General features: G+C 48.9%; 7 pseudogenes; 2 read left to right on the top strand and 5 right to left on the bottom strand.

The window, feature by feature from the left end:
- Nucleotides 1–544: 544 nt before the first annotated feature.
- Nucleotides 545–663, bottom strand: LOC143949802 (5S ribosomal RNA; annotated as a pseudogene).
- Nucleotides 664–764: 101 nt separating this feature from the next.
- Nucleotides 765–883, bottom strand: LOC143943326 (5S ribosomal RNA; annotated as a pseudogene).
- Nucleotides 884–1,202: 319 nt separating this feature from the next.
- Nucleotides 1,203–1,321, bottom strand: LOC143953119 (5S ribosomal RNA; annotated as a pseudogene).
- A 320-nt stretch (nucleotides 1,322–1,641) lies between these two features.
- Nucleotides 1,642–1,760, bottom strand: LOC143943383 (5S ribosomal RNA; annotated as a pseudogene).
- A 320-nt stretch (nucleotides 1,761–2,080) lies between these two features.
- On the bottom strand, nucleotides 2,081–2,199 carry LOC143943916 (5S ribosomal RNA; annotated as a pseudogene).
- Nucleotides 2,200–11,335: 9,136 nt separating this feature from the next.
- Nucleotides 11,336–11,454, top strand: LOC143943794 (5S ribosomal RNA; annotated as a pseudogene).
- A 321-nt stretch (nucleotides 11,455–11,775) lies between these two features.
- Nucleotides 11,776–11,894, top strand: LOC143943805 (5S ribosomal RNA; annotated as a pseudogene).
- The last annotated feature ends 1,488 nt before the right edge of the window (nucleotides 11,895–13,382 follow it).

The following is a 13,382-nucleotide window of genomic DNA, read 5'->3' as shown; positions in this document are numbered from 1 at the left end:
TTGAGCGGAGGGGGGGAGGGGAGAATATACACACCTAGGTGTAATATAAGGTAAATAATTATGGTGGTTGGGCTAAAAATGAGTTGTAGGCAGTGGGGTTTTGTTATCTAGATTGTTTACCTATTTTCGGATATACATAAATTTTTTTTTAAATAGTAAAGAAAAGAGGAAAGAAATGAAAAAAGAGAAGAAAATATTTGAATAAATAAGCCACAATGATGTGCAAACTGGGAGGGGAGAAATATGAGCTTAAAGGTGAATCGAGTCTCCCGAATAAACTCACTGAGGTGGCAGAAAAAAAAAAAAAAAGAAAAAAAAAATAATATTTTAAGTGGTAGAGGATCCCAACGAGATGGAGCTTTAATCTCATCTTGATATGACCGCAAAGCTGTACACATGATATTCTCCTCAGACTTCTTACCATTGGCTCTGATATCCATGCAATATGATCGTTTGTTTGTAACTATTTGTATCACACATTCTGTGAAGTTGCCTTTGCATTGTATGTTGCATACTACTAAATAAAAAAAAATAAAAAAAAAGAAGCCTATGGCACCTGGTATTCCCAGGCGGTCTCCCATCCAGGTACTAACCAGGCCCGACACTGTTTAGCATCCGAGATCAGACGAGATTGGGTGCTTTCAGGGTGATGGGGCCGTAGGTAATCTCTTCGGGCACTCTCAACCCTCTTGACATACGCCAAGATGGTCACCTTGGGAAACAAGTGAAAAAAAAAACAGGTCAAGGCCAACAACATAAAAAGAAGCCTACAGCACCTAGTATTCCCAGGTGGTCTCCAAACCAGGTACTAGCAAGGCCCAACCCTGTTTAGCTTCTGAGATCAGAGGAGATCGGGTGCTTTCAGGGTTATGTGCCCATAGGCAATCTCTTTGGGCATTCTCAACCCTCTTGACAAATGCCAAGATAGTCACCTTGAGATACAAGCGATAAAAAACAGGTCAATGTCAACAACATAAAAAGAAGAATACGGCACCTGGTATTTCAACGCCATCTCCCATCCAGGTACTAACTAGGCCCAACCCTTCTTAGCCTCAGAGAAGAGAAGAGATAGGGCTCTTTCAGGGTGATGCTGCTGTAAGCGATCTCTTTGGGCACTCTCAACCCTCTTGACAAATGCCAAGATGGTCACCTTGGGAAACAAGCAAAAAAAAAAACGAATCAACGCCAACAACATAAAAAGAAGCCTACAATAACTGGTATTCCCTGGTGGTCTCCCATCCAGGTACTAACCTGGCCCGACTCTTCTTAGCCTCCAAGATCAGACGAGATTGGGTGCTTTCAGAGTGATGTGGCCATAGGCAATCTCTTCAGGCACTCTCAACCCTCTTGACAAACACCAAGATGGTCACTTTGGGAAACAAGCGAAAAAAAAACAGGTCAACGCCAACAACATAAAAAGAAGTCTACGACACCTGGTATTCCCAGGCGGTTTCCCATCCAGGTACTAACAAGGCCCGACTCTTCTTAGGCTCCAACATCAAACGAGATCGGGTGCTTTCAGGGTGATGTGCCCGTAGGCAATCTCTTCAGGCACTTTCAACCCTCTTGACAAAAGCCAAGATGGTCACCTTGGGAAACAAGTGGAAAAAAAAACAGGTCAAGGCCAACAACATAAAAGGAAGCCTACAGCACCTAGTATTCCCAGGTGGTCTCCAATCCAGGTACTAGCAAGGCCCAACCCTGTTTAGCTTCTGAGATCAGAGGAGATCGGGCGCTTTCAGGGTTATGTGCCCATAGGCAATCTCTTTGGGCATTCTCAACCCTCTTGACAAATGCCAAGATAATCACCTTGAGACACAAGCGAAAAAAAACAGGTCAATGTCAACAACATAAAAAGAAGAATACGGCACCTGGTATTCCAACGCCATCTCCCATCCAGGTACCCACTAGGCCCAACCCTTCTTAGCCTCAGAGAAGAGAAGAGATAGGGCTCTTTCAGGGTGATGCTGCTGTAAGCGATCTCTTTGGGCACTCTCAACCCTCTTGACAAATGCCAAGATGGTCACCTTGGGAAACAAGCAAAAAAAAAAAACGAATCAACGCCAACAACATAAAAAGAAGCCTACAATAACTGGTATTCCCAGGTGGTCTCCCATCCAGGTACTAACCAGGCCCGACTCTTCTTAGCCTCCAAGATCAGACGAGATTGGGTGCTTTCAGAGTGATGTGGCCATAGGCAATCTCTTCAGGCACTCTCAACTCATCTTGGCCTTTGTCAAGAGGCTTCAGAGTGCCCAAAGAGAGTGCCTACGGCCAAATCACTATACTATATATCTATATCTATAATAATAAATAATATTTTTAGTTATTATATATAAGATACTATATAGGTGATTTGGCCGTAGGCACTCTCTTTGGGCACTCTGAAGCCTCTTGACAAAGGCCAAGATGGTCACCTTGGGAAACAAGCTAAAAAAAACAGGTCAAAGCCAACAACATAAAAAGAAGCCTACGGCATCCAGTATTCCCAGGCGATCTCCCAATCAAGACACTAACCAGGGGGGGCGTGGCCTAGGCATGAAGGAGTGAGGATGCTCTTTTCCGGAGCTCCCGGTCCGTGACCCGTCCGCACCCCTTTACCACAGTCTGGTCGCATATTTCGGCATCGCCGACATCCCCGCGGTTCGGCGGAACACAGCCAGCCGAGCGGGGTCCGCCGCTGCTGCCATGGACAGGTACTTGGTCCCGCTGCAGCCTCCGGCCTTCACGCCGGATCCAGCCAAGATGGCGCCCGCAGCCTCCGGCGCTCTAGGACACGCGGTACAGAGGGAAGGTGAGCAGACTGCTATGCAGGGACACGACATGCCCCCGTTCTCCCCGCCTAGTGACTTGTCCCCGTGTCTCCCCCGCTCACTGTCCATGGCCTCGCTTGACAGCCCGGACCATAGCGGCCTGCCACCCTGGTTCCCTCACAACTCCCAACTGTCCCAGAGACCCTCCCGCAGTGGAAGCCTCATCCCAGGACCGAATGGCCAGGCTGCTCTCACCTCAGACACACAGGGGGACCCACCGCTGCCACCAGCACCGGCATTATTGGGGGACAAGGCCATCCTAGCTTTACTCCAAAACCTTCCCACTAAAGCAGACTTTAGCTGTATGGCAGCCAGGATTGAAACGACCTTGCGACATGAAATCGCAGGGGTCAAACGTGACGTGTCGGCTACGAACGAGCGGGTGACCACCCTGGCATCGGATGTGACCTCCCTGACCACTGATGTTTCTGGCCTGCAAGCCGCACATGATACCCTTGCTGACAGAGTCGCACAGTTGCAACCCCTAGTGGATGACCTTGAGAATCGCAACCGCAGACGCAATATCAGGATCAGAGACTTGCCCGAAGCCACTGGCCAGGCAGACCTCAAAGCCACAGTTACAGCTATATTTAACGCCTGTCTGGACCGCGCTGCTGACACAGTAATAGCCATTGATAGAGTCCACAGGACCCTGGGCCCCAGGAGCCCCACAGAGAACCGGCCACGTGACGTTTTATGCTGTCTCCACAATTACTCAGTTAGGGAGGATGTCCTGCAAGCGTCGTGGCGCAAAGGCAGCATTGATTTTGACGGGGCCCAAGTCACCCTTCTGCCAGATGTATCCCGCAAGACCCTCCAGATGAGACGCTGTCTGCGACCCCTTCTGGAACATCTAACTGAACGGAGGATTCCATACAAGTGGGGCCATCCGTTTCACCTTATAGTGCGCAAAAATGGGAGGCCCCTTGCGCTACGACACCCTTCGGAGGTCCCGTCCTTTTTGGAGGCTTTGGGCCTGCCCTCGGTTCAGGTCCCCGACTGGTTGGCTCCTGTTGTCCCCCAGGGAGCAGTGGCCCCGATGAACAACCCCTCAACCAGGCCACAGAGAGTGAGACGCCACCGTCGATCCCAACGTCAGAGATCGCAGGCCCCTCAAGATCGTGAACCCTGAGAGAGTACAGTAATTTTCCGTTATTCCTGTGTTATACCCTTTTTTTTTTGTTTTCTTTTTCTCTACCAACATAGACGGCTGGAGTATCCAGCTTTGTGTTGTTTACCATGCCACGGGCCATTGTTCCCAGCGCCCCCGCTAGGGGAGAGGAAGGACATTGGAAGAACATAGTATAAAGTTATCTATACTCTGTGTTGAAAAGTTTAATATGTTGGTCTAATTATGCACTGTTCTACTGTTGTTAACTGCCCGATACCTGCTGCAGTGATGTTCTATAATGCGTTTGATGTCGTAGTTAAGATGCCAAAGAAGCTCCGTGAACGCCCGATTGCGACTGCATGGACCATGGGATGCTGGAGGGGTACTGCACCGACGAGTTCCTCTCTCTGCAGTGCCTTACCTCTTCCCCCACTAGGCCCCTCTGCCCTAACCGGCAGGTTCTCTCCGATAGGAGCTTTAGCAATTCCCTGATCTATCCCCACCCCTCCTACCCTCCTCCTCCCTACTAACTCCGGACCTTCTCCGCTTCGTTACTGCTTTTCCTTTTTCTCCTCCTCTTCCTCTGTGCTTGAACTCTATATCTACTACTGACTCTGGTGGGGACCGCCGGCCGGGTACCACTGCCGTCATGGCCCTGAAGCTGGTTTCCTGGAATGTGAAAGGGCTGAATGTACCTGAAAAAAGGTCCAGCTGCCTAACAGAATTGTGGCGGATGAAGCCCCAAATAGTTTTCCTCCAGGAGACCCATTTCAGGACAGACCAAATACCACGGCTTTATAGTAAGCACTTCCCCCTGGCCCACCACAGCACGTCCCCTACTTCCAAATCGAGAGGAGTGTGTGTTCTTCTTGCTAAAAACTTGCCGTGGCGCCTGTTAGCTGTCCAAGCCGATAGTGAAGGGAGATATCTCTTCATTAAGGGAACTCTCCACTCGCAAACTTTTACTCTTGCCAACCTATACATGCCGAATGTGGACCAGCTGCCGGCCTTAGAAGCATCCTTGGATGCCCTGGCTGCATTCTCGGAGGGTACTTTGATCGTTGGGGGGGACTTTAACCTCACCTTGGACCCCCGCAGAGACTCATCATCGGGCACCTCTGCGATTTCTGCGAGAACGCGTTCACACATAAGAGACCTGCTACACTCCCACCGACTGATCGATGTGTGGCGTACGCTTCACCCACAGGATAGGGACTATACGTTCTTTTCCACCGCTCATGGTTCTTACTCACGTATAGATATGTTTTTAGTCGCCCACAATGCTATCCCGGCGGTCACAGACGCTCAGATAGGCCACATAGCCCTGTCTGACCATGCCCCGATTTCTTTGATGCTGAAGCTACAACAGGAGTCGCGTGGTCAGTCCTGGTGGAGACTGAACGAGTCTCTCCTGAAGGACCCTGAGACCCACGCAGACCTGCTTAGGGAATTAGAAAGTTACTTTGATCATAACCGTGATTCTGTTTCCAACCCCCTCATGTTATGGGCGGCTCATAAATGCTACATTAGGGGCATTCTTATTAAACATGGTCATAGACTCAAAGTGGCCAAAACTGAAGCTCTCTCCAAACGTATTGCCAAGTTGCATGCGTGTGAACAACGACACAAATCCCAGCCGACTGCTGCGCTGGAGGTGGAGGTGAGAGATCTTAGAGAACAAATCAGAGATTTCTCTCTCTTTCAGGCTAGAACCAGACTCATGTGGGTCCGCAGGACGTATTATGAATATGGAGACAAGTGTAGTAGGTCCCTAGCGAACTCCCTGCGTGCCCAACGCAACGCGTCCTTCATTCCAACCATAACCTCCCCTTCGGGTGCCAAGCTTCATGATTCACGGGAGATAGCGGAGTGTTTCCGATCTTTCTATGAAGCCCTTTATAACTTGCACCCCCGGGACTCAGGAGACGCCCTCCAGGCCGGCACAGCGGCCATTGACGAGTACCTAGCTTCGGCAAACCTCCCGTCGCTGGTTCCCCCGGACCCACACCTGATTTTCCAATTGAATTTCCAGCCGCTTCTAAAAAAATTTGCCGTAGATCTAGAGAGGTGGTCAAAGTTGGCGACCTCTTGGTTTGGGAGATGCAATGTGCTCAAAATGAATGTAATGCCCAGACTCTTGTATCTATTACAAGCCTTACCGATAAAAATCCCCCAATCATTTTTTAAAGCCATGCGCTCCATCTTTATTCGATACGTATGGCAGGGCAGGCCTCCAAGACTCAGCCGAACATTACTGCTCAGACCAAAAGACAAGGGAGGGATTGGCCTCCCAGATCCGGCATGGTACTATACGGCGGTGCACATGAACAGAGTAGTTGACTGGTGCAGACACCTGAAGGATAAGCTGTGGGTTCGTCTGGAGCGTGAATCCGTACCATTTCCACTTGAGGGTTTTCCCTGGAGTGGACCGGGCTGGTCGGGAGCGACGTGGGCACACCCACTCATTGAGCCAACGTTACAAGAGCTAGACAGATATTTTACCTTGACGGGCGTGCCCAGTTTCCCTTCGCCCATGACTCCTATTATTGGACACCCACGCTTTGAACCCGGCATGACGGAAAAGTCTTTCCGCCTCGACCCTGACCGGGACCTTGTGCGGGCCTCTTCTTTTCTTGGCCCTAGGACGTGGACAGCGGTCTCCACTATGTACAAGGCGTTAGCAACCACGGCCCTGAGACAGTGGAAGCTTGCCCAACTCTCCCACTTCTTGAAATCTTTGCCAAACAGTGGCGAATTCCGCAGACCCCTAACATCGTTTGAGGAGGTATGCTCAGGAGAGGGACCGACCCGAGGGTCTCTTTCCCTGTCATATCGCATCCTACTGGACCAACTCTCCCAGGGTAACCTGGTGTTCGTGGAAAAATGGGAGCGAGACCTGCATGTCCGGCTCTCGCCAGACCAGAAGAACCGCGCCCTTCTTTTTGCGCACAAGTCATCCCTATGTAGTAAATACCAGGAAATAGCTTATAAAATTTTGACCCGATGGTACAGGACCCCCACTGTCCTGGCGGCTATGTTTCCCGGTCACAGCCCTTTGTGCTGGAGATGCGGTGAACAAGTCGGCACGTTACTACATATCTTCTGGGAATGCCCTCAACTGGCCCATTTCTGGAGACCGGTTCTCAATATCATTTATGACCTCACGGCTATTGATCTCCAGAAAAACCCAGCTGTGATCTTCCTCAATCTGACCCCACTCTCGAGCAAGAAGCACCATAAATCTCTCTTAAAACATCTTCTGAGTGGGGCCAGGGCATGTATACCTAGCATGTGGAAACAGCAGTCCACTGGTGTCTCACTGGTTTGCAAGAGTTTGCGACATCTACCATATGGAACAGCTCACATCAGCGTTAGGCGACAGGGAGGAAGAGCACACTGCACGTTGGTTGTCTTGGAGCCAGTTCAGGTTTTCCGACGCATACAGATCCTATCTGTAGGCTCTGGCACGTGTATAGAGGGAAGGGTCCGGCCGTGGGAACCCATCGGAGTCCTCTTTCTTTCTCTCCCTTCTCGTATACCACCCTGGTTCACTCTCTCCCCCGTCTGCCTCGTAGCACTGTTAGCCCCCTATAACTTTCATTCTTTCTACCCCCATCCCCTTCTCCTGCCCATTTGCTCCCCCCTCTTTCCCTACCCCCTAACTCCCAAGTATAATTAAAATACATGGTGATTGCAAGGATCTTTTCGTTTTGTTCCCTCGATTTCCCAGCCAGGGGTTGGCGGCCCTTGGGGTGGTCCCGGCTGAGCTCTTTGATGTTAGAGGCCCCTCAGTCTGGGCCTTGAGGGGGATCGCCCCGGGGACTGCCCTGGTTTATAAGTAGACACTGGGGTGCCAGATCATTAGAGTGGGATAATGTGGTGGCCTAGCCACGGCTGGGGCTGCTGCTGACATAAGTTGTTAGGTTTCCCCCGGTCCCCCACGAAGTATTAACTACAGTGGTGTGAAAAAGTGTTTGGTCCCTTCCACATTTCCTGTTCCTTTGCATGTTTGTCACACTTAAGTGTTTCGGAACATCAAACCAATTTAAACAATAGTCAAGGACAACACAAGTAAACACAAAATGCAATTTGTAAATGAAGGTGTTTATTATTAAAGGTGAAAAAAAATCCAAACCATCATGGCCCTGTGTGAAAAAGTGTTAAAACATACTATAACTGTGGTTGTCCACACCTGAGTTCAATTTCTATAGCCACATCCAGGCCTGATTATTGCCACACCTGTTCACAATCAAGGCATCACTTAAATAGGAGCTGCTTGACACAGTAAGGTCCACCAGAAGATCCTTAAAAGCTACACATCATGCCGAGACCCAAAGAAATTCAGGAACAATTGAGAAAGAAAGTAATTGAGATCTATCAGTCTGGAAAGGGTTATAAAGCCATTTCCAAAGCTTTGGGAATCCAGCGAACCACAGTGAGAGCCATTATCCACAAATGGCGATGACATGGAACAGTGGTGAACCTTCCCAGGAGTGGCCGGCCGCCCAAAATTACCCCAAGAGCGCAGTGACGACTCATCCATGAGGTCACAAAAGACCCCACAACAACGTCCAAGGAACTGCAGGCCTCACTTGCCTCAGTTAAGGTCAGCGTTCATGCCTCCACCATCAGGAAAAGACTGGGCAAAAATGGCCTGCATGGCAGAGTTCCAAGGAGAAAACCACTGCTGAGCAAAAAGAACATCAAAGCTCGTCTCAATTTCTCCACAACACATCTTGATGATCCCCAAGACTTTTGGGACAACATTCTGTGGACCGATGAGACAAAAGTGGAACTCTTTGGAAGGTGTGTGTCCAAGTATATCTGGCGTAGAAGGAACACTGCATTTCATAAAAAGAACATTATACCAACAGTAAAATATGGTGGTGGTAGTGTGATGGTCTGGGGCTGTTTTGCTGCTTCAGGACCTGGAAGACTTGCCGTGATAAAAGAAACTATGAATTCTGCTGTCTACCAAGAGATCCTGAAGGAGAATGTCCGACCATCTGTTCGTGTACTCAAGCTGAAACGAACTTGGGTTCTGCAGCAGGACAATGATCCTAAACACACCAGCAAGTCCACCACCGAATGGCTGAAGAAAAACAAAATGAAGACTTTGGAGTGGCCTAGCCAAAGTCCTGACCTGAATCCTATTGAGATGTTGTGGTATGACCTTAAAAAGGCCGTTCATGCTCGAAAACCCTCTAATGTAACTGAATTAGGACAATTCTGCAAAGATGAGTGGGCCAAAATTCCTCCAGGATGCTGTAAAAGCCTCATTGCACGTTATCGCAAACGCTTGGTTGCAGTTGTTGCTGCTAAAGGTGGCCCAACCAGTTATTAGGTTTAGGGGGCAATCACTTTTTCACACAGGGCCATGATGGTTTAGATTTTTTTTCACCTTTAATAATAAACACCTTCATTTACAAATTGCATTTTGTGTTTACTTGTGTTGTCCTTGACTATTGTTTAAATTGGTTTGATGTTCCGAAACACTTAAGTGTGACAAACATGCAAAGGAACAGGAAATGAGGAAGGGGGCAAACACTTTTTCACACCACTGTATGTATTTTTGTTAACCTGGAAAACTGAGGGATCTATGTCTTTTACAGTTTGTCTCTGCATTACCTGCAATCCGTAAATAAAGAATTAAAAAAAAAAAAAGTCACTAACCAGACCAGATCCTTCTATGGCACCTGGTCTTCCCAGGGAGTCTCCCATCCAGGTACTAACCAGGCCTGACGCTGCTTAGCCTCTGAAATCAGACGACATCAGGTGCTTTCAGGTTGATGTGGCCGTAAGCGTTCTCTTCAAGACACGCCCAACCCTCTTGACAAACGCCAAGATGGTCGCCTTGAGAAACAAGCAAAAAAAACAGGTCAAAGCCAACAACATAAAAAGAAGCCTATGGGCTTACAGCGGACCTTAAAAGATGGGACCCACTAGCTCTGTCATGGTTCGGACGCTGTAATGTGTTGAAGATGAACGTGATGCCACGACTTCTGTATCTACTACAAGCCTTACCTATCAAAATACCCCAGACTTTCTTTCATGCGGTTCGCTCAATCTTTATCAAGTTCCTCTGGCGCGGAAAACATATGCGTATTGGTAGGGCAATGCTATTGCGACCGAAATTGCGGGGAGGTGTTGGCTTCCCGGACCCTGCTCTATATTACACAGCGACGCACATGACACCGGTGGTTGACTGGTGCCGGTGTTCTGCCATATACTGTCCGGCCATGATATAGTGTCTGCGCCGTACTGCACATGCGCAGTACGGAGCAGACGAAGCTTCGGAAAATCTCCGAAGCTGAACGGCGCCTGCGCGGTGAGTGGAGGTGGTAACCCCACCATCCAAGCGGACATAGGGTTGTGAATATTAGAGGGTCCCTCGCAGGCGAGCTTCGCTCGCCACGCTTCGGGCTCGGCCTCGCTGCGCTCGGCTCTTTTATATTCTTACTCTATGTCCACTTGGATAGTGGGGATAGAACCTGGACTCAGTGCGCAGGCGCCGTTCATGCTCGGCAATTTTCGGAATGCGCAGTACACAGCGGACACTATCCGATGGGGGACCATATGTGATAAGACACCGGCATGGGGAACTGAAGCTATGGGTCAAGCTAGAGCAGGAGATGGCGCGGGTTCCACTGGCTGGTCTGCCTTGGGCGGGGAGGCCATTGGAGCCCTGTGTGACTACTCACCCGTTAATTGGCCCCTCGCTCGCCGAGATGGATAGTTTTTTTCACCTTTCCCACCTGACTAACTTCCCTTCTTCTATGACCCCAATTATTGGACATCCTAGATTCCCTCCGGGCCTGTCTGACCAGGCCTTTACCAGGCAAGCCCCGAAAGGGCTTCTGAGAGAAGCCCTATTTCTTGGACCCACGGGCTTGATTCCCATGGGGACCATACTGCTAGAGCAAGTACCTGTTGCATTGGATATATACATATATATTGGACCTATATGTTTCAGGGTGGCCTGCATAAAGTGCCAGGCCACCCTGTCAAAGGCCTTCTCCACGTCCGTTGACAACATAAGCAAGGGCCTTCCCTGTACATGCGCCGCATGGATTAAATTGAGGACTCGGGCCGTATTGTCTCTAGCTTCCGACTTATTTTTATTTTCTTTGCTTGTTTCCCAAGGTGACCATCTTGGCGTTTGTCAAGAGGGTTGAAAGTGCCTGAAGAGATTGCCTATGGGCACATCACCCTGAAAGCACCCGATCACGTTTGATGTTGGAAGCTAAGAAGAGTCAGGCCTTGTTAGTACCTGGAGGGGAGACCGCCTGGGAATACCAGGTGTCGTAGACTTCTTTTTATGTTGTTGGCGTTGACCTGTTTTTTTTCCGCTTGTTTCCCAAAGTGACCATCTTGGTGTTTGTCAAGAGGGTTGAGAGTGCCTGAAGAGATTGCCTATGGCCACATCACTCTGAAAGCACCCAATCTCGTCTGATCTTGGAGGCTAAGAAGAGTCGGGCCTGGTTAGTACCTGGATGGGAGACCACCTGGGAATACCAGTTATTGTAGGCTTCTTTTTATGTTGTTGGCGTTGATTCATTTTTTTTTTTTCGCTTGTTTCCCAAGGTGACCATCTTGGCATTTATCAAGAGGGTTGAGAGTGCCCAAAGAGTTCGCTTACAGCAGCATCACCCTGAAAGAGCCCTATCTCTTCTCATCTCTGAGGCTAAGAAGGGTTGGGCCTAGTTAGTACCTGGATGGGAGATGGCGTTGGAATACCAGGTGCCGTATTCTTCTTTTTATGTTGTTGACATTGACCTGTTTTTTTTCGCTTGTATCTCAAGGTGACTATCTTGGCATTTGTCAAGAGGGTTGAGAATGCCCAAAGAGATTGCCTATGGGCACATAACCCTGAAAGCGCCTGATCTCCTCTGATCTCAGAAGCTAAACAGGGTTGGGCCTTGCTAGTACCTGGATTGGAGACCACCTGGGAATACTAGGTGCAGTAGGCTTCTTTTTATGTTGTTGGCCTTGACCTGTTTTTTTTTCACTTGTTTCCCAAGGTGACCATCTTGGCGTTTGTCAAGAGGGTTGAGAGTGCCCGAAGAGATCACCTACGGCCCCATCACCCTGAAAGCGACCAATCTCGTCTGATCTCGGATGCTAAACAGTGTCGGGCCTGGTTAGTACCTGGATGGGAGACCGCCTGGGAATACCATAGGCTTTTTTTTTTTTTTTTTTTTTATTTAGTAGTATGCGACATACAATGCAAAGGCAACTTCACAGAATGTGTGATACAAATAGTTACAAACAAACGATCATATTGCATGGATATCAGAGCCAATGGTAAGAAGTCCGAGGAGAATAGCACGTGTACAGCTTTGCGGTCATATCAAGATGAGATTAAAGCTCCATCTCGTTGGGATCCTCTACCACTTAAAATATTATTGATACTAGCCCTGCTACCTTCGAAGAGTTTAGATATCCATAGATAGAGGAAGAGTATTGTGTAGTAGTCAAATGGGGTCGGAACATACCATTTTCTTTTCCCTTTTTTGAGTTAAGAAGGGAAATAGTAGAACTGAAAGGAGGGAGAAGGGGAAAGAGAAGATTGGGGAAGGAAATGGCAGAAAAGGAAAAGAAGGGGTAAGGGGGTGTCGTGGGTAGAGTGGATAGGATGGGGTCCCCTCCCAGGGAGCAAGAGACGCCCTCGGCTCACCAGCTCATCAGCTGTCCAACGTTTGGAACAGCGATCTCCAACGATCACCATGAGCTTACTATGTCTCGCGGAGGTATTCTTCCGAAAAGCGAAACTGGGTCCAGTAGAACCATCTGTTCCCATGCTCCTACGTTTTATCCCTCATTGTGGCAGTCAGGTCTTCCATTCGTTCAATATCATTTACCCTTGCGAACCACTGGGTCACCATTGGAGCAGATTGCTCTTTCCACTGACTTGGGATGCAGGCCCTAGCTGCCTTGAGGAGATGTTTAAGTAAGGACTTATGATAACGCTTTCTCGACATAGGAGTTAGATTGAGAAGAACTGCTGCGGGATCATTGGCTAAGGAAATGTCTGTGAACTTGTGGATGAGTCTCAGGACAGGCTGCCCGAATGTTTGTCATTTAGGGCATTCCCAGAAAATGTGGAGAATGGTGCCAGCCTGTTGCCCACAGCGACAGCAGCGGTCAGATTGACCGGGGAATATTTTGGCCAACACCCCCGGTGTACGATACCAGCGTGTGATCAGCTTATATGAGATCTCCTGATATTTCTGCAGAGTGACGACTTATGGGCGAAAAAGAGTATTCTGTCCTTCTGTGGTTTGGAGAATGTAGTTTGTAAGTCCCTTTTCCATTAAGCTAGGAAGGGTGGATCCGTGGAGGATTGTGCATCTGTCAGGATTAGGTAGGACCTAGAGAGGGAACCATGAATTGGGCCATCATCCAGACAAAGTTCTTCGAAGGGGTGGAATTGTCTAGAGAAGAACGAATGGTTAGGT

Source organism: Lithobates pipiens, unplaced genomic scaffold (genome assembly GCF_037356315.1).
Source record: "Lithobates pipiens isolate NorthernLeopardFrog02 unplaced genomic scaffold, aLitPip1_a1.2 Scaffold_10, whole genome shotgun sequence".
Lineage (NCBI taxonomy): Eukaryota > Metazoa > Chordata > Amphibia > Anura > Ranidae > Lithobates > Lithobates pipiens.
The sequence above is the reverse complement of the archived record's forward strand: the minus strand, read 5'-3'. Positions and strand labels throughout refer to the sequence as shown.